Source organism: Echinops telfairi, unplaced genomic scaffold (assembly GCF_000313985.2).
Source record: "Echinops telfairi isolate 266 unplaced genomic scaffold, ASM31398v2 ScPeMD7_7468;HRSCAF=8506_0, whole genome shotgun sequence".
NCBI classification, from domain to species: domain Eukaryota; kingdom Metazoa; phylum Chordata; class Mammalia; order Afrosoricida; family Tenrecidae; genus Echinops; species Echinops telfairi.
The window spans coordinates 25,372,215-25,394,227 of NW_022111369.1; the positions used below are offsets into that span (position 1 = coordinate 25,372,215).

Here is a 22,013-nt window from a genome sequence, read left to right on the forward strand (position 1 = left end):
TGCTTTATAATTTAACTGTTTCTTTCTTGTATTATATATTTAACTGTATATGTTTTAACAGTTCATTCCTTGTTATATATCTAATTATCTTTATAAATAAATATATTAAATTATCATCAATTTGGTTTTATCTCTCTAGAGAACCCTGTCTAACACAGCCTGATTTACCTTGAAGTGTGACTACCTTGAAGAAGTACATGGGACCCAAAATTTACAAGAGGATGTCTGTGAAAGAATGGGGAGGACAATGGGCCAATGAAACAGGAAGAACTAGGCATTAGGCCTATATGTTCACTCTCCAATGACAAACTCTGAGTTGTTGTTCTGATAGTTAGTAATTCATCTGATAGGCCTACTCGTCCTACTACTTTGAGGTGCTTTCCTAAAGTTACTGATAAAAAATAACTTACAAGGCCTTCATAAGAGACCAGGCAATTGAAGTGCAGTGTTGAAAATGTATGTTCCAGTCTCCTGAACCTAGGCAGGGTCATCAGAGTACATTTGGTCAACGATACTGTCATGTCATGTTTACTTTCTAGGAAGAGCCTTCAAATGAAAGGACATGGAACATCAGAGTCAAAGATTAGTCAGAGGTGGGAGAAAACTGTAAGTGAAGAGCAGAGTGTGGAGACAAGACAGAATCTCCTACTGTTGATATTGTGTGTGAAAGAGCCTAAGGCATCAGGGCATTGTGCATCAGGATTCAAGTATCCCCTGTACTGTTTACTGCTGGGAGAATCTTCATTCATTAAATATAAAATGGGCTCATGGGAAGGGAAACATAAATGGTCTGCCAACATAAGCACAGATATTGCATAGTTCTATGTCAGAAAAATTACACAGATGCCACATTTCTATATACTATGGTTTTATAGTTTATCTGTCGTGAAGATGATTTATGAAAATCTGCACATGATCCCATGCAAAATTAATGATCAGGTCAATTTGTAAGTCCTGAATTTCTAATATAAAAAGGATAAAATAGAAGGTTCTCCTTCTTCTAACAAGGAAATTGGATTTGAAGTGCAAGATTAAAGGTTGTATTTCATCTAAAGTACTATTCACACGAACCTATATTAAAAGTCACTCTATTAGTAAGAAATGTATTACATTCGGATACATTCGCTATCACATAGTTTTAATAAATGTAATCAGGGTAGGAAAGTGGTCTTAATCTCAGGTTGGTAAGTATCATAAAATTTGTTGGAGGGTTTTTGGTATATGGAAATATTAGCTTCTACTTTATTTCTTCAAATTAAAGTCAGGAGGTTGGCATTTTTCTATATATCTGTGACAGGCTCACTTTGATTAAAACCCTTGGTTCAGGGCTTCACTGATTTCAGTGCCTTGCTGGTTTTGATCTCTTCTCACCAGCTGTGCACCGTGATAGAGAGAAAGGGAGTCAGTCAATTCATATTTCCTAGGGCCTTCTGTGTGAGCCTTTTGGTTGCTGTCAGAGCACACACCTACACACAGTGTCCCTCACAACCCAAGGGCGGTAACACAGAATCAGGGTCAAGGCATGCAGCATGACATATTCTTTGATGTCTGAATTTATGTGACACTTATACAAGAAATATTTGGTCACTTTTGTCCTCAGCAACTCCTGAGGCAATGGGCTGGACCACACATGAAATGTCTAATTTTATCATGAATATTGTCTACTGAAAGCCACAATTACTATTTCTTAAAGCTAACTAAATATATTTTTGAAGAAAGCAAGGCACAGAGTGGTAATTTGGCAATATAGTGAAAATAGTACAAATAGCTAGTTGTTACTCTTCGAATTTAATTAAATTAGTAATCTCATAGTGCAGTAACCCAAAAATAATTTAATTAGAATGTACAGTGTAAGACCTAAAAGAAAGTTGAGATTAGAAAATTGCTATATTTCTCTAGCAAACATACATCGTAGTTCAAGGCAGACAGATGCCAATTCTGGAAACCCAAATTATTTGGCTAAGGTTTGCAATGATAAAGGTATAGGTAAATAATAACAATACTAATGATGGAAAATAAAATATTTTAAAAATAAGGCATTGATTCAATACATTAAAAGGCACATATATGCCACATTTTAATTAAGAGAATGCATTCACTTCTCCATGTAATCATTTGGATAGCATGGTGAATACTTCAATTATTGCATATTTGTACAATAACCTGTCCTTTTAATTAATGTGAGTCACAACAAAACTGATCATCTGCAACCTCATGATCAAGTGTATGCAGAGCAATTGGTATATTCTTAAGAACCAATTAAATTTAAAATGTCAGTACCTAATTGAAGATGTGATTCAAAGAACTTGAAAAATAGCAAAACATGAAAATGTGCTTTTTAGTTTGCAAGGATTTTTCCTGGCTGTCTCAGATTGGGGTCTCCTAGGAAATCAACTCTAAAGTGAGAATGTGCACGCAGAGTACTTATTAGGGCATTCTCTTTCAGAAGCCACCCCAGGGTGGGAGGGTGGGGGTAAGGAAAAGGTCCAAGCAGGGGTGGAGTGGAGTGGCAAGCTGTGATTCAGTTACACGAGCTCAGAAAACCCTGGATGAGCTCTGACTTTGCATGCCTTTTACATTGTTCTCACCTGGCTGACAGGACGATCCCTCTCTGTTTCCACCTTGACCAATCTTTCCAGCGGAAGAATAGCACCCAAAGGAATTTCCAAAAATGACAGCGTTTGAATGGAAAATCTTACCAGTGTTTTCATCTGAAAATCTGACCAGCGCTTGATTAAAGAATAAGCCTCAGTCCTAACACAAATCCTGAGAAGTTCAGCACTGATTAGAAACCCTTTATGAATGCACTTGTGAGGAGCATCTCGGTGATGCAAAACGTTAACATGCTCTGCTGTCAACCAAGAGTTTGGAAGTTAGCCTCAATCCAGAGGTGCCTCCAGAGAAAGGCCTGATTAACGACTTGAAGCATCAGCCACTAGTAATCCGACAGAACTCTGTTCTACTGAGAGCTACCATGGGGCATCATAAGTGTCAATGTCAGCTGCCAATTTCTAGAGGAATTACACGTTATACACAAGTTCTTCTCTCAAGGAGCAATACATATATGTTATTGTTGGTGTTGTAGTCTGTCTTTGACACATTACATATGACAGAGTATAAGTGCCCCATAGAAGTTCCTGGACTGTAATCTTTATGGGGGGAATCCCTGATCCCACAATGGTTATGCATTGCATAATGGGGACAGGTTATGCACTGGTCCTACAATGATTATGCATTGCATAATGGGGAATGGTTATGCACTGGTCCCACAATGGTTATGCATTGCATAATGGGGAATGGTTATGCTCTGGTCCCATAATGGTTATGCACTGGGCGCATGAGCACATGATACACAGTTTGAAAGCACCAATGGGTCATTTCTTTGTTTCTTCTTGTAGTCTTAATCAGAGCAGATCACGACATCGTTGCTCCCTCAATGATTGGTGGGCAGGAACTCCAAACCTTGTTTCTTTTTTTCCAAGCAGCCCAGCATTGAAACTTTGTACTACATGGTTCCAGAGGTCAACATATCAAATAGAGTGACCATGACTCTGGACGTTAAGAAATATTTAGAGACACACAAGGGAGCAACATCCACAGCAACGACGTTCGCCATGAGGGAACCCTTTTCCAGGTGGCAAGTTTGGGCGACAGCAATTCTCGTTTTTCGTTAGGTCTACAAAAATACATAGGATTTGAACATGGGCAGAACTAAGAATGAAAGTCAGTGCGTAATAAAGCAATGTTTCTTACAGGAGTATCATGTAAATATGAAAGGGGACTTTTTGGGATAATGAGTAATAAAGCCTGATTGACAGGACTGTAGCTTATAGAGAACAAAGATGAGGGAGATAATGTCATAAAGAAAAGTTGGACAGCAGGATTTAGACTACAATATAGCGGTTAAGTGCTATTTTGCCATTCCCCCTGCTCAAAGTAAAGTTGTTTGTTATCTATCCCTGTCTGCTAGTTCCTTGTAGCAGCCTAGGGATGCTTGGTCTCATACATACTGGGGGGGAGGGAGGTTTCAAAGCCCAGATTTTATTTGAGATCAGCAAGGACCCCCTGAAAGATTACCACCTGTTGGTTTATGTGTAGATGGAAGCAATGACATTTTGAGATATGACCTTCTCTCTAACTGCTATAGTCAACTGACCTTTCCCAATAATTCAGTGGTTTTCTGTAGGTGTGTGTGTGTTTTCTAGAATCCTGTGCCTGCTGAAGACAATCAAGATATTTACTTTTGCCAGCAGACCTCCTGACTAGATGTTATTCAATGGAACTAAGTTCTAAAATGTCATCAAAACAAATTTTAATTGATCTTGGTAGCAGCCTGATTTACCCTAAATACTATGGATTTTTTTCTACCAGATTTTGTCACACCTTTGCTGCTCCCAGACACATAGTTTTAAAATAATATGCTAAACTTCACACTTGGTCTAAGTATAGGCCACTCTTCACACCTATATGTTAACGCCATCCTTTATATACGGAATTGATCTTGGAGCAAGAGGAAAATTTTAAGTCAAAACGCATTAGGAACAAAATGAATAAATATTAGTAAGCCCTCATGACACTAAAGATGCTATAATTTCCAACACTTTTTGTTAATAAGTTTCATTGAGCACTCCCTATATTGAATGATTTGGCATTTTTAAAAGATTAGTTTATTTAAGGTCCATAACAGCATTATACAAATCAATTGTTAATAAAATACCAAAGCCCCCATTTGAATGCAAAATGCTTTTCACAAAGGTATCATCCCCATTTGGTACATAAAGGAACTGAGATCTGTACAATTATGTATTTTATCTTGATGAAGTCAGACCTCTTTGGCTTGAAAGCTCATGCTTATTAAATATTTGGCTATGAGGTCCAACATTACAATTTCTTAAGCAATATTAAAATGGAGATGTTATAGAAGAAACAAAAAAATCAAAACATCTTGTGGGTTTCCAAATAGCCACGGCGCACAATCTTAAATGAAAATAATTAAAGAAACACTGATCCATTCTTCAACTCAGTAACAATTGAAGTTCATTTCTTTGCTATTCCTTGAGATGTGTACGTCACATCCTGCCCTTGACAGCTAACACCTCTGCCCTCACTGTGGATCACTGATCCCCCCAGAAGGACTACGGAAAGGAAACCAGTAACACAAACGAACTTATTTCTCCCCAAACCTGACTCATAGTAAGTGCTAGTGTCCCCGCTTCCTTCTCGTGGAGTTGCCAGTGCTGCCATCTGTATTTAAGGACACCTGACGGACCTATACCCCAGGTCTCATCATCCCTTCCCAGGGAGTCAAAGATTTTATTCTGCAGTAACCAGTGATCAGCTTTGCATCTAACGAGTGATCAGCTTTGCATCATTAAGTTTGTAACTTAAAAAAACAAGAAAATTCTCTCCTATAATGTCATATTTTCTGGCACTTTTCTTCCCTTGGCAGAAGAAATATAAAATGTAAATGTCCCCTCTTGCCACGTCTGTTTCACCCTCTTATACTTCTCTTCTCTCTGTGCTCTTCTTTGAGGGTCTCCTCATTAATGCCATTAAGATCTTTCCTGCAAAGAGCACCATTGGGCTTCCTCTTGCTAAAGCCAGTGGTGATTAATTTTCTTTAATTTTATTCAACTTCTCAGAAACATTTAATATAGTGGACTATGCCATCCTTCTTAAAATGAACTTTCATGGGTTCCAGAAAACACGTCTACTTTTGAAGCTGACTCGATGTTTGCTCCTCGTCAGTGACACTCCTTGCGGTTCCTTCTCCCATCATCCGTCAACACCACTGGTCCTGGGGCTGAAGCTGTGGATCTACAGGCTTCCCTAATTTTTCTTCAGAGAGGATATCAGCTAGTCCCCTACTTTTAACCATGTTCTTTATGTGGATTGCCTCCAATATTATGTTTTTTAAAGAATTCCTCTGATAAGCTCCAAATTCATATGTCTCACTTTCCCTTTGAGAAAAAGAATGTGCAAAGCCGTCCCTGGAGTCTGGTATTTGACTTGAGCAATAAATCGAACTTGTTCAGCTACAGGAGTGTTCCTGGTGGCCCCTCGCTGTAGAACATGGAGCATAATTAGAATGCTCCAAAATAAGCATATTGGAAACTTAAGTTGGGATCTCTGTATATAACCAAACTTTCACTGAACTTTTATTTCAGTAAATGGCATTGTATTTCATTCAATTGCTTTGGAAAATAAATATGGTGTTATCTTTAATGCTTCCCTGGACCTCTTTTCAAAAATCACAACCAGTGCATTCAGATGTCTAGCTGGATCTATCTTCCAAGGAAATCTTGACTCTCTTTATTCCATAATTTCCATTAATACTGTTCTTTCATCTAGTCATGATCTCTGGGCTCGATAAACCAATATTATCTTTGTAAATTCTCATCCACACCTTTTTACAGTGAACTCTCCAAGTGAAATCTGCACAATTTTTAAACACAAACACATGCCATTCCACTGCTTAAATTCTGGCAATGACATATTTAGAGTCCATGTGCATGCAAGGCTCCTACATGAATGGCTCCCGAGTATCTTGAAAGGCTTTGCTCCTTAGCTTCCTTATTTTAACCACACTACCTCTTTCTTTGTTCCGTGAACATATCAAGCTCTTACCTGACATAAGCTCTTTGCACATGCTCTTATCGCTGCCGGGAACAATCATTACCCAGCTCTCCACAGGGCAGGCTCCCTCACTTAATGTAGCATCTTCGTCACGTGTCACCTCTTCAAAGAGTCTTTCCCTAAACCGACATCTAAAATGCCATGCTCCACATCCGTTACCTTGCATTTCTTTATATATTATTCTATTTTTATTTTTATATAAGTATTTAGAAAATGAAAAGTTATCCTCACTAGTTTTTAAGGTAGGAGTATATAAATAAGTTAATCTCAAGAGTAATTTCTAAAAAAGCCCTTCTCTGCCTGGTTACTATCCTCTAGTTCAAAATGAGAGTAGTGCCGGGAACCGAGATTAATTCATTATTTTTCCAAAGGAGAAACGGACTATAGATGTTTTTTTAAAAGCCCGGAACTGACAGAAAGAAAGTTTTAAATGTTAGCTATATACCATATCTACTGGAGCTTTGACAATAGCCAGAAGACACATCTGATCTCTAGGTTTGAAATTGAGACCACTGGTGAGAGATGAAAAGAAAGGGCTATTGAAAATCATCAGCATCCTGGCTCTAGGTTGCGCCTGGACTTACATACCATCTTTGACCCCACGGTGTATCCCTCCCTCCACGGAGACAGAGCTCTTACTTTCAGCGTGTACAGCGTAAACCGGGAAGCCTCTCCCATGTGAACACAAACACAGACACTCATGTGCACACACATGCAAACACTGAGAACGTAAGAGTAGAAAGGATGCTAACAGTGTAAAATGACCCTTAAATTTAGTCAGCAAATAATTGTGAGTGAGAATGAAGAGGAAGAAAATGCATGTGCAAAAATAACTGCTATTTGGGCAGATCACAGTAAAGAAAAAGAGGTGACATCAGAGAAAATAAACCCTTTAAAACTATCAAATTAAAAAAAATAGTTTTCTTATACTAAAGTTTGAATGCAATGATCATTTTTTCTGTCTGATAATCTCCAATCTGAATTAAAATGTGTGTGTGTTTCCTGGAAGTACTGGTTCAAGAAGCACCTTCAAAGATACCAGACCCGTCTGAGCGGATCTCCATAACCACGTAGGGGCCAGCTGAGTGCTTAGCCACTGTCCCAGCGCCAATGCCAATGTATAGTCTGACAACACTGGAACGTTCAAAGCACACCAGGCTGCCTTAGTCTTATAAAGCACACCGTATGGTCTTTTATTAGGCAAATGACATAGATCAGTTTTAAAATGCTACTTATTACATAATGCGGTTTGTGGTTTGCATTAGAAATTTATAGAATTAAGGCAGATGGTTTGTGCATTAGAAAACATACACAGATTTTGTTCTTAAACTGCAAAGAATAAACACTGCTTTTAAAAATATTGTTACTTATTTATGTATGACTTTCCTCCTATGCAGTTGAGAGAATTACCAGTTCAGTTTTTATTTAACAAGGGGAGTCACATTCTTTCTAAAACTCTACTCATTGTTAAGAAATTATAGTTAACCTTAAAGCCCTTATTTTTACTTGATTCTATATATTTTAGTTTTCTCACATTTGTACATTTTGAGGATCTTTTTATAAAGATTATATATATAGTCGAGAAATATATGAACAACATTTTTTCCACAAACTAATTAACAATAACCCCCTTCAGCCCATCTTCAAAAGTCCTGGCTCACACCCCTCCTCATTCTAATAACCAAATTTTAATTGTGATGCAGAATCTTGTCTATGTCTTTTCCATCATACTTGAAAAGCAGAAATGAAATTGTACACTCGTCCTGTGGACATGGAAACTTGCCCTGCTTGACTATGTTTATCCTGTTGGGACGATAGTCAGCCATCATGTATCCAAGAGTGCTGTTTCTTGACTTCACTGTTAACTGAAAAAGTATCACCATAAAAACAAGCAAACAGGTCCTTAGGACCTGAGCTTTCAGTAGTATCACATCAATAATTCTCACTTAACTAGTTACAAACCAACTTGATTTGAGCCTACCTCCCTATTTTCTATTACATTTGTTTCTTCTTCATACGTCATTGGATATGAACCACGCGCACAATGTTTCAAAGTCACATCAAACCCTAGCTCTCCTTTAAGGTTTTGCCATGCACATCCAGCATGTTATCATTCTATGGCACACTGAAAATATGTGAATAATATAACAAAATAAAATCAGACCAAGGACATCTGATCTGTATACATATTTCTTTAGATTTAACTCTTCAATTCTCTAAACAATTATCCAATTTGTCTGTCACAAAACAGGTTCACCACTTGCACCTGTAATAAACCAGTGCTATACAACTCTCATGGCGACCCTACAGGACAGGGTAGGACTGCTCTGTGGGTTTCTGAGCCTGTAACTCTTTATAAGGGTAGAAGGCCTCGTCTTTCTTCCATTGAGTGTCTGGTGGTTTTGAACTCCTGTTCTTTCAGTTATCAACCCAAGGCAAAACCAATCCACTTGCTGGCAGTGAGTTTTTGCATAGCAATAAATAAAAGAAAACTCCATATGCATCAGAAGTGCTACAAATTTCTATGTTTACCCTCTTTTCTTTACTTAATTAATCTGTACCTCCTTCACTTTGATGGCATTGGTCTACATTCATTACTAGATTTAATTTAAAATATTGTTCGTAAGTGTACTGGCTCAAAAGACAACTGAAACCAATGACTCATAGCAGGTTTCCTTGAAACGGTCAGAAATTTGCTCTCTCTCTTTTCCAACCATATCTCTTCCATATCTGCACACATAATTAAAATACACACTATGCCTTTCTGAATTAAATATTTTAATTATTCTCTTTCCATATTTGTAAATTTGATGGATATGACAGTACCAGTTTGTCAAATAACAAGTATCCTATCAGATACTAGCAATCTAAAAGGTTTGCTTGGAATGTTATATATGTCAAGCAATCAAGTTAAAATGAACACACATAAATTATATGTGTTGCTGTTTTTGTAGTTAGGTGCTATCCAATTGGTAACTACCCAAAGGAACTAGATGCACAACAGTAAGAAACGCTTCCCTGTCCTGCCCAACCCTCTCTAGGGTCCCTATGCCTGAGCCCATTGTTGCAGCCACTGTGGTCATCCACCTTGTTGAAGGCCTTCCTCTTTTTCACTGCCTCTCTATTTTACCAAGAATTAGATTATTCTCCACGGACCGGTCTCTCCTGAAAACACGTCCAAAGTAGCTAAGACAACATTTCATCATCATTGCCTCTAAGGAGCGCTGTAATTGTACTTCTTCCAATATAGATAATCTTGCCTTATGAGAAAGTGAACATCATACTCCTGGCCACACAGCTATCCAATACATTTGATTCGGATTCTCTCAAATACTTCCTTTGCTAAGAATTAATTCACACATGTGTTTGTTATTCTCATGAGGATATGTTATGTTTGCTGCAGAAATGAAGAGGCTAGAGAGAGAGAGGTTTTCTACTTAGCAAGTGTATAAACAAATGCATTTGCTTGCTGTGTTAGTCTCTGGATTACCATGGTTAAGAGAAATGTCACTCTGAGGAAGAAATATAAAGGAAAGGAAAAGAAATATATCTCCCTCTAAGAGTCTGGGAATTTATGAGGTTTGGTTTCTTCTCTAATTTATCTAAATTGCATAAATCCACTCTAGTCATTTGAACACGTCTTACATTTTCATCATATACAATCATCTTATAAATCTGACTCTGGACTCAAGACTCTACTAAAAGATTTGTTACAGAAAACATCTCGTCACAGCTGGCATGTGTTTGCTAAGCCCCGGGCTTTGTGTTGCGTTCACAGAAGTGCCTGTCAGAGACAGAAAAATGTGCACCTTTGCAAAATTCACTGGAAGGTCACTGACAGCCATTAGAACAATGGCTCATCTGGCCATCATCCAGACTGCCTAGTGGCTATGAAGTCTTGTTCTCCCCTTGTCTACGTGGGTTATTCTGAAGGATTTTTCAGATGAGGCTCTTCAAGCTTCAAAACATCAAGACAAAGTTAATCAAAGAGTAGTCCATGCCTTTTGCCTACCATCTCTAAACTATTTAGTTATGAGAGTGTTGAAAAGGTTATGAATGTCAAAAGCCATTATAGTATAATACAAGTGGGCAGTGAAAATGTAGAAGCTATAAATGACTGTGCATCATGGCTGACACTGACGTCACAGAGGTCACAACAAGGCTGGAGGAAGATAGCTAAAAGATGGAGTCATCGCACACATGTTTTATTGAACAACAGTAGGAAGAAAGTCCAAGGAAAAGAGAATACTGATTACAAGTTGCCTGTTTCCAAACACTACATCTTTGCAGTTGCTCAAGTATTTTCACTTGCAAGTTTTATATTTTATAATTTAAAAGTGTCTATATTTTGGACTGATTCCCTTAATTAATTTAAAAGTCGAGAACTTCCCTTAGTGTATATTTAGAAAAGGAATAGAAAATTTCTTTTTGGTAATTCCTCTTTGTATTTGTAAATGAATAATGTAAGAATGTTGCCTACTTGTTAAAATTAATTCATACTCATTTTATGTTTTTCTGCCTACTTTACCTTATGGTACACTATTGAATAAACATATTTATAATATGTATGCTTTTTTCTCATTTAAGTAGTTAAATTTGCTAATATTGTTAATTCCTTGTCAGGATGACATGGAACTTTTTCTTTCACTAGGTTTTATCGCATATTTTACTATTTTTTCTTCAAGTACATGAACAGAGTCAATGTGCCCACAGTCCCTTTGTTTGCGTGGACGACTCCTTATACAAAGAGGAGCATGTTTACCAAGAATCAACCTTTCAATTATTTCTAGGGAAGCACATTAGACAAATAATGTTCTTGATAATTTTCTGTCAACGTAGACAGCCATTGGATCCTTTACATTTGATTGAAACAATCAGAAGCTCAGTTTAAAAAACAACAACAAAAACTTAGTGATAAAAATTTTTTTTTTCTTCTTCATAGATATATATGCATTCATGTACGTGCTTCTATTTTAAAAGACAGTATTGTATTCTGTAGTTAACGAATTGAGGCTCATATAAAAACATAGTTGAAGTAGGAACTAGGAGAGACGTTCTCATAGGAGAGGTGAAGGTTGAAGGAGAAGCACCGCACAGATGCTAAGATCTGGAGGCAGCTGTCATTAAAGCACGTTCAGCTGCTGCTTCCCACAGGAGCGTCTCCACACCAAAGGCCCCAGGTCACCGGTGGCTCTTTGGGGCTGTTGCATGTGTCCTATTGTCACAGCTCTTGACTTCTTAATCCAGGGAGATAGTATTTCACTAAAAAAAAATAAAATAAAAATGCTCACTACCATTGAGTGACTACTCTTGAGGGACTCAGACCAGAGCTTCCCTGGGGAGTTTCAGAAACTGTCACTCTTTTCAGGATGGAAAAGCCCCCATCTTTCTCCCTCAGAGCTGCTGCTGGGGATTTCAGACCCTGACCTAGCACCTGGCAGCCCAGCAGACAACCATTCTGCCACTAGGGCTCCTCCTTCACTCAAACCAGGAAGCCATTGAGCTACTGGTGGTTTTGAACTACAAACCATGCAGAGCCCAATGTGTAACCACTATGGTTTCTTTGCTGATGTAGTTTCCCAGTATGTCTTGAGCTTTGAGATGGGAAATCCGAGGAAAGCTATCCTGAAATCAATGTAGGCGGGACGTTGTTATCAGGCAGAGTTAACTACGGGTATTTGAGTACCCATAGTTCTTGACAGTGGGGAGAGCAACAGAACATAAGATAGAGCTAGTGAAACGACATCCATGTCCCAAATATCTGTAAGTGAATTTACTTAGGATGGTTCTTCCATACATATGCTTTGTGACTCCTACCAGATAACTGGATGTAACAATGCCAATTGAGCATGTGAAAGTCTAATGGAGGGGATTGGCCTGTTGTTCATTCCCCTGGGTATAAAAAGAAAAGTTCAATCAGCAGGGATAGAAACCCCATGACAACCAAGGAAGAAGATCCAGGGGAGATGCGTGTGTCAGTGATCCGTACACGAAGCCCACAGTACAAAGCCCAAGTTTCTCGATTGAAGAAAACGGAGGCTTCTACTCATAGAAAGATGGACATATATGGTGGTTATGACAGCAATGGTTTTGTGTGCTATGAAGTGTATGCAGTTGCTACTATATATCATTGTGGTGGAACCTCCACACATCTTGATTAATCACACATGAAACTAAATAGCACAGTCTTCCAAAACATTGCATGTGCAATATAAACTGGCACAATAATACATTTTAAAAGTATACGCCACATCTCGTGTGACATAAATTCTCTAGATTTTAATTCAGATACTTGAAGTTAGTCATGAGTTTATTCAACACATAACTTGGAATACTTTATCAAGCAATGCAGAGTGAAATATGTTCAAGTTACAGACAGTTTTAGGAAGACGGACAGGGACAGCACAAATATTTTGGAGGAAAGCACAATTATTGCAACTTGTTACCTAATCACTAGATCTGCAATAGTTAGAGAGGGGCTGGAAGCAGATTTATTGCACGCTGCTCTCTGTATTTATGCAACAAATGACTGCTGAGAAGAAGTTAATGCTTTCAGCCACTTTGTCCATGAGTGAAAACCTGAAAGCATGGGGGTTGTTTGACGGGGGGAGAGAGGGGGCGAGGGAAGAGGGAAGACAACCATTTTTTCAGGCAAATCCTATTACTTCATAAATGTACATGCTGGTGTTCCTTTTGTTCTCCTTAGCTCTTCATTTCCCCTTTTACTCCGTAGTACTAAAGGCTGCTTCGAGGTCTTTAAATATTTAAATATCGTAACCCTCTGAAGCTAATATGCCTTGACGGGAACCAAGGAACAACAGGCGGGCCATACTCCCCTGTTTCTGCCTGCAGAGGTGCTGGCACTGAAAGCAGTACGCACTCCGCTAGACCGGGGACAGCACAGTTGGCAGCGCTCTTGGAAAAGAAAAACAAAAGCAGAATTGTCAAGACACAATGTTTCCCCTCAGTGCAATGCCTCAAAACGCAAGTATTATCTAGTGTTAGAAAATAGCAGTAAAAACAAAACCTTCCAAAATATATAGGCTTTACCCCAACCTGCAGTAATAAAACAAATGTCTGATCCCTAAGTTAGCAATACTCGATATTAACCTGAATAAAGTACACACATTGACCTTTGGTGTTGTGTGTCTGTATAATCTACAGAGGCAGCAGCATTGGAAATGGAAAAATAGAATGTTGGTAAACTATATTAGATGGATATATGCTAGTTAGTAAACACTGAAACCTATGAGAACCAGAATCCAACCAAATAAACTGCCTTGTTTTTCCAGGTCTTGCAGTTTTCCTACTTTGATGGACTCCAGTCTTACCACTTTTTTATTGCTTTTTTCAGTGGAAAATATTTGACTTTTCCTCTTCTGTCAGAGACTCATACTGGTTCTCTCACGGGTCTTACTGTATTCACAATTTACAATGATTTCAACAAATGAGAATGCTATAAATCAAAGAAGTAAATGCTAAATAGCATCAATGCAAGTAAATTTTAAAGACCAGAAATCATCAATAAAGTATCACCATAAATTATAATTTCTCGTTTCAAATTTTATCAAGAACAAGATGCATAATTTAATGTATCTCCATTATCAAATTACATATAAACTCTGTTCTGTAGCACACCTGGAGTGTTCCTGTGTTTGTGGTATTCTTTTGTTGCTTTTAAGTCAGTCTCTCTCTCTCACTCTCCTGAATGTGGGTGAGAATTCAAGTAGTTGAAATACATAAAGTTAATTCCCGAAGCAAAGCTGAATCCTTTTTGCTGTTTGTAGTGTTTTTCTAGGAGAGATGTTAAACTGAATCCAAAGATTTGCCAAAGCTGCAAGTTTTCTGCTCCCCAAACTTCAAACCCACTTCCATCAGGGATAAGCTGACTTACAGTGACCAGGTAGGGCAGGGTTGAAATGCCCCAGTGGATTTCTGAGGTTGCAACAGTTGTGATGAATAGAAAATCCTGTCTTTCTCCCAGGCAATCATCCCAACACAGAGTCATCATACCACCAGGCCCCTGGTTTTCTACTACGCTTGGAAGAAGATTTGTTCAGGACCAAAATACAGATCTTTGAACTGAAGGATTTTCCTGACCCCCCTGCAAGACTTAGAGAAACCCGCCCCCCAGGAAGATCAAGAGATGAAACACTGGGCCAAAGGTCACCACTGTCAACTAGCCAATTGCAAATTGCAGGACCCTGCCTGGGTGGGCTCTCTGAGGCTGCTGTACATCGTTACGGGAGCAGGTATCTCATCCTGCTTCCTCAGACCCCCTGGTGGATCTGAGGTGAAAGTGGACAGCTGTCATGAGATGGCCACCATTTCCTTGACAATGCACAACAGAAATGCCCAAGAGAAATGGGGAGGGCGCAGAGTGAGATGCATGCCAATGAAGTAGGGGTAGAGTAGGGCAGGCCTAGAAAGTATGGAGTGAAACATAACTCAGAGAAATGTAAAAGTATCTGGAACAATTAAGCTTTAACCTGAATTCCAACAAGTTGAGCGATAATTATAAAAGACGTCTTCATTGGTAAACAAGAAGTTTATTTTAGAGCAACCTCTGTGAGTTTCTGATTCTGTAACTGTTTACAGGAGTAGAAAGGCCTGTCTTTTTTTCAGGGGCTGGTTTTAAACCGCTGACCTTGCAGTTGGCTGCCCAACTAGTAATCACTAAGTCATCAGAGCTCCTCGCAGAAAATAAAGTATTCCCTCTAGACTCTGTCCAGCTTTGGGGTTTGGGCGATACAATTTTTTAACTAAATTTATTTCAGAAACTGCATCCATATTATGTTACTGATCGATTCATTATCATTTTTAATGGCATTTATAGAATTACTTACAAAATACATCGCAATATAAGACATCTTACAGTAGCAATAATGAAATATCTGTACATGCAAGCATGTGATTCTTTTTTCTGGTTAGAATTCATATTGGCTTTTACTTGTAAAATAACATTTTTTCTATTCCACGGAATGAGGCAATTAATCAAAATGTAAGTGCTGGCAGTAGATGTGCAGAAACGCAAACTCCTGAAAGGAACAATTTTCAATTCTGTCCTGTAGAGTCACTCTAAGGTAAAATGACTGGTGTTAGAGAATCTGTGTCTGTGTGGCTATGGGTCTACAAACAGAAATTGGCAAAGAAATTCAAAACTGAAGCTCCATTCTAGGACATTTATCGCAACTCTTTTCACATATAACCATCATTTTCCTTACATTTATACCCTGTCCCACAGGATCCTCAGTGTCACCGTGGGCAGCACACGGCTGCTAGCCAAGGCTGGCACGCGCTGCAGGAGAAGGCTGCCACAGTCGGCTTTAGGTGAAGATATGACCGCGGTTTTAAATGGTCACAAAAGCAAAAGCGAAAACACGGGCTCTCAAAACATGACATTTTAGTTGGAATGAAACCAACCAAACATGACAAATGAACAACATAAAACTGTGAGCTTGAACACTTTTTGCTCTGCTATTTTTGGTAACAAGGATCATGGCTCTTATAAGCAAAAGTAGAGAGCGATATATGGTTGGTTTGTATCTTGTCTCCGTGTACGCGGCACACTTCCCTGGCACAGGGCAGGTAACAGCACCGCCCATTGTTTGGCAAGGGAAATTTCACAACCACAACCACAGGTGATAATAGCCCGCTGTTTCCACCTCCCTCCCCATCATGTGATGTGTGCAAACCCAAATGTGAGAAATATTCCTGGCCTGAGGACTCTCTTAGATATTGGAAAAGAGTGAGTCAAACTGCAAAGGGCTATGATTAGTTTTTACTGAAATAAAATTTTGCCAGTTAAGTATAAACATATTAAATATACATCAGGGAAAAGAAACCAGTGTGTAATTTTTTGAAACATCATTCTTAGAGTCTGAGATTAAAGAGGTAGGTAAAAGTGGCATAGAAGACAGAGATTAATATCCATGGTAGGACATAGACAAAAATGCAGAGAAAACTTTTTGTCTTATTGGAAAAATCCTATTTCTCATTCTCAAATTTTATGGTGTAAAGCTGACTTTCTTCTACGTTAACAGCATTCCTTGAACAGTGTTATGCCAACAAGCTTCCTTTTCCTTAAGGTGGTCTTACTCACCATGTTCTTTGCCTTCCAATGGAAAGTAATTAAAGCGTCATCCAAAGTAGACAGAAAGTCAAACAAACAAAACAAGACAAAAAAGAAGAGGAAGAGGAAGAAGAAGAAACGATCCTTTGTCAAATGATATAAAAACTGCGTTAAAAGAGGACTAAATGACTCGAATTCTATCTTGCAAGACTGGCTAGACCAGAGGAGGTACACTGGTACAGATAGGAACTGAAAATACAGGGAATCCAGGATGGATGAGCCCTATAGGACCAGTGGTATGAGTGGCAAAACAGGGAGGGTGAAGGGAGAATGGGTAGGAAAGAGGGAACCGATTACATGGAACTGTGTGTGACCTCCTCCCTGGGGGACAGACAACCAAAAAGTGGATGAAGGGAGAAGTCGGACAGGGCAAGATATGACAAAATACCCATTTATAAACTATCAAGGGCTCATGTGGGAGGGGGGAGCGGGGAGGGAGGGGAAAAGTGAGGACCTAATGTCGGGGGTTTAAATGGAGAGAAAATGTTTTGAGAAATGATGTACAAATATGCTTTACACAATTGATGTGTGTATGGATTGGGATAACAGTTGTATGAGCCCCTAATAAAATGTTTAAAAAAAATACTGAAAAAAAAAGAGGACTAAATTAATATTTTACTCTATATGTATTAATGTTGTATTAAACTTTTAAAAAATATTAGGAGAGTGAATGTTCCACCTTGTCTTCATGAATAGAAAGATAAATTCTCTTTTAAGATTGGCAAAGAAGGAAAAATAGAAACAGAAAACAGGGAGGAAATTGGGCAATGGATATTACACTGTGTGAATTGTAATGAATAATCTGAAGAAAAGCTGTATGAATTGTTGAATGGAAAACTGATCTGCCCAGTGAATCTTCATTCATCCATTACACAACCTAAATCAAGGGGTAAGAAAAATGACAGAGGCCTCTTTAAAACCTGTATTCATAAGTATCTGGCTCTACGTTCAACACTGACTGCTATTTTTCAAGTGGTTTGCAAACTTGAGATCAACATGATAGAACATTGTCTAATAAGGTGCTATCAAGGTTGTTTCTTTGCAGCGAGGTGAAGGTTTGACTCAGTGTTTCCTATTTTAGAGGGATTCTCAAGTTCTTGCACTCCATCATCTGTTTTAAAAAAGATTTCAGTGTTAGTGAAAGGAGTACTCATGATGCAATGGCTCAGTGCTCTGCTGCTAATCCAAAGGTCAGTAGTTGGAATCCATTAGTGTCTCTGCATGAGAAAAGACTGGCAGTTTTTTCCTGTAAAGATTCAACTCTACTCACTGCCAACCAGCTGATGCCCTGTGAGCTCCCCAGACTGTAACTCTTTATGGGAGTAGAAAGTGGAGTGGCTGGTGGTTTCGAACTGCTGACCTTGTGGATCACAGCCGAACTCATAACCATGACATACATCACCTGCCAAGCTTACAATTTAGATAATCCTTTGAGAATGTTCTAGTCTTCCCTATTGGGATTGACTGAATATGAATGTTTCCTTTCTACTTAATAGTGCACACTAAGACTTTCTGGGAGGGCTGTATGTTTAAAAAAGAAAGCAAACAAAAATATTTCCACTACTACCCATTTTATATACATTTCAATTTATAAAATTTGGCAATAAAAAATTCAAGTTGAAATCCAATAATTAAGATCTGTATAAATCTTTGCCTGAAAAGAAATGGGGGGAAAATACTTGTTTATAATCATGAATTTATTTAATTTTTTTTCAAAAGAACAAATATAAATCAGAAAAATCCAATTTCTAGAAGGTATCACCAGCTCTGTTTTCTCACATTTAGTAGAAAATTAAGTGAATTCCTATTTAACTTGATGGCCAAGCAAAATTATTAAAAAATTGCAAAATCAACTTGAATGTGATTGGATGTATAGATGGCATAGGAATCAATGTACGGTGTACTTGTGAGTTACATGTACATGCATTTTATTAATACAACATATTAAGAGAGTGTTGTAATTTTCCCTGACTGGACAGGTACAGTATAGTGCACAGCTCATGATAATTATGAACAAGAGTAACAGTTTGCAGCAGAGCATATGAATAGGTTTAACCTAAGATGTTGGTTTTGTTGTTGAAAAAAAGAAAGAAGAGTGGAAATACTTTATTCTCTAAATGAGCCCTATTGTAGATGTGCTGTTTCCCTTCTAGATTCTGTAATGGTGAGGAGCTTGTGAGCACATCAAGCTGCCTTCAATGGAAACGAAGCCATAATAGATGCCTTTTTTTATTGGGATTTATTCTCATAGCCATGTGAGGGCATCCAAGTCTCCCCATTTAAAAGCTTAAACTAGTACATAAATTATAATCCCTAAAATTGGGAACTAGTATTTTAGTTACTTGCGTGACACATCTCTTCCAATTTCCCCTGCAGTCAATAATTTAAATGGCATAATTCTTTCTATTTTTGCTTAATATATTAGTATTCAAACCCACCTTTTTACTCAGTGCAATTTGTGATAGATAGATGTGCTAGGGTTCTGAATAATTGACTATGGGCTGCAACGATTTGAAACAACAGCTTTGTGCTCTGACTTAGCTGATTGTTTATACCCTCGCACTGGCCAAAGCCAAGGCTCATCTCGATTGGAACTTCAAGATTATAGAAACATCAATAATGAAATGAAGAACACTTTATTTTCTTCTGCTAAGACCCCATGTCATTGTTACTTTGGGCTTGTTCCATGCCAATCTCTAAAATATCCTGGCACTTCATCTAAACCAACACCTTAACTCAGTCAGCATGACCTGGGTAAAACTGGTTTTAAATCTTTGAAAAATGAATAATATGCAAAGGAAAGGTCTCAGAGCACATCGCAAAGATATATATTTTTTATTACAACAAAATGAAGGTGAATTTAGGTCCATGAAAATCTATCAATTTGTGGGTGCTTAATCTAAATTGAGGATGAACCCAATAAAGTGCTTTGCTAGTGGAGAGGGAAGAAATGTTATGTGGCATTACTGCTCAGTTGGTGGGTGTCAATATAACTTTTCCTAAAGTGTGTGTGGGGGGAGGGCAGTAATCACGGTGGTTTAAAAAAATGTGTGAATACAATTGAAATTGAAATTTTGCCTTCTACTTTTTCTGTGCTGTAGTTGATCGTTTACAATCAATAGGCAAAATGGAGAGCTATAGGATGTGGACATTGTGGAGAAATCATTGCCTCACGTGCAAAAAGCAAAACAAAACAAAACAGAAAGTGCATCAAAAAGAATCTTTTGGTTAGTGAATAAGGAGTTATGCTTTTGCATCCTGTTGGTGGTGCTTTGGTTTGGAGTGGGACAGATGCTAAAGCCAACCGAAAATTCAGCAGTTTGGAATAGACTATAGGGTCATTGTAAGGGTCACGATGACTCAGAAGCTACGTAAGGCTAGCAGGTTTCTTATTTGTTTATTTAGCTTTAGGGGAAAAATGGAGTTCTCTCTTAAGCCATTTTCTTCAAAGAAGTTGATAGTTTAAGAACTTGTTATATGCATAATAATATACAAAGTGTGAAGACAAATATTTTGAACTACTGATGCCAAAAAAATACATTTATTTATATTGATGCTAAGGTGAAAATATGTATGCAGGATGCAATTGAACAAAATTACTTTTGTAATCGTGAATCCATGTGGGAAAACAAGTAGATCCGGTCACGTGGCTAGGTTTTTGACACAGTTGCTGAAAGAGTTCATCCATATAGGTTAAGCTTAGAAAGACTCAAGCTGAACATCAATTCACTGCCATCAAAGGAGCTTGGAGTCAGGTAAGTCATCTGGGTGCTCCTGGTTGTGATTTGATTCTCTGAGGTCAGAGTATGAAGATACAGCTTTATTTTATTTGCCAGGAATAACTTCAAGTGAAAATGTTTATCAGTCATCTGATTCATCGAAGGGAAGTTAAATAAATGAACGCAGACTTTAGTAAATATAAGGGCTGCTGGAAAGTTAGTAGGTGATGCATTGAGCAGCTAGCCCCCAGATCAACCATTCAAGCCCACCAACTGCTCCACAGGGGGATGATGAGGCTGTCTGTTCCCAGGAAGATGTCGAGGCTCCAGCAGTCAAAGATGCAGTCTACTCTGTCCACAGCCTCGCTATGAGGTGAACTCAACAGGGTGACCGTTTTTCTTTGGTAAATACAGATTCCTTATCTTTCTATAAATGCATGCACTCTTTATAAAGGAAAATAATGAAAATCTAAATGATCCCCTAATGTATTTTAATTATTATAATTTAGCTGACTTTTAAAATCTAACATTTAATTTCTTTGTCTTTACAATTTACAGCCATGTAATTGCCAGTGCTAATCCTAAACCTATTCAACATGAAGTCATACCTCCCCCAACAAAGATTTTCTAGAAATAAAGCAATCACAATTGATGAAAATATTTCAGATTTTGTTATAAAATGTTTACACAATTAAAGGTCAAAACTTGTGTACAACGCCTAACGTGTAGATGTGGTGTCTGGGTTTCTGGGTTTTCAGAGGACGGCTCAATATGGTGTTGTTGGCATTGAAGTGCTGCCATAAACACTGAAAACCAAACCAAACAAAGAAATACAAGCTCCACCAGGAACAGAAAGAGCTTCAGTTATACGAACTCCAGCACACAGCTGCCGGCAGGATACTGGAGACTAGATAAGCAGTATAAGGATGTTAGGGTGAAGTGTCGGCCAGGAGGCTGGACACGGCAGTTTTTTATATCATACAGTCAACTATTTGTTAGAGCTTTTCCTTGCAGTGGTCCTGCATACTTCACCATGTTCATATTCTATTTCCAAGTTACTTGACTGCATATACGTCTAAAATTAGTTTCTATTTTTCATTTCCTTACATCCAAATTCTTCCTTTTGTTAGTCAAGGCCATTATGCACTTCATCAGTAACTACTGCTCTTCAGTTACCAATGCTTAATCAGTAGTTACTAAGGTGATGATGTGAGATTAGATTTTGCGCAGCCTTGACAAAGAACAGGAAGAATTTGTACATAGGGTCCCCGTGAGTTGGAACTGACTGCATTTAAATATATTTAAATATGATGATAGGGAAATAGATCTATGTACATAAATGCAGTCATGACACACAGAGTGACAATTGAACAAATAATCATAACAGGTCGTAGGTTTTGGAACAAGACACTGCATGGAATGGGTCTAAAAGGTTCTACATGATGCTGTTTGTGTGCTCAGGGAACTCAATTTCCAAGAAGGGTACATGGATATGGGTGTTGATATTGGTACTTATGTGTAAAACA

At 38.2% G+C, this 22,013-nt stretch overlaps 1 protein-coding gene and 1 non-coding gene across 4 annotated transcripts in view; one reads left to right on the top strand and one right to left on the bottom strand.

Moving 5' to 3' along the window:
- Window positions 1–22,013, bottom strand: part of GRID2 (glutamate ionotropic receptor delta type subunit 2) — a 1,637,701-nt gene that overhangs the window by 1,200,181 nt on the left and 415,507 nt on the right. The gene's annotated exons all lie outside the window — the stretch shown is intronic.
- On the top strand, window positions 3,876–4,008 carry LOC115873380. Its single transcript, XR_004048380.1, has one exon. It is a non-coding gene; the product is annotated as a small nucleolar RNA SNORA63 (small nucleolar RNA).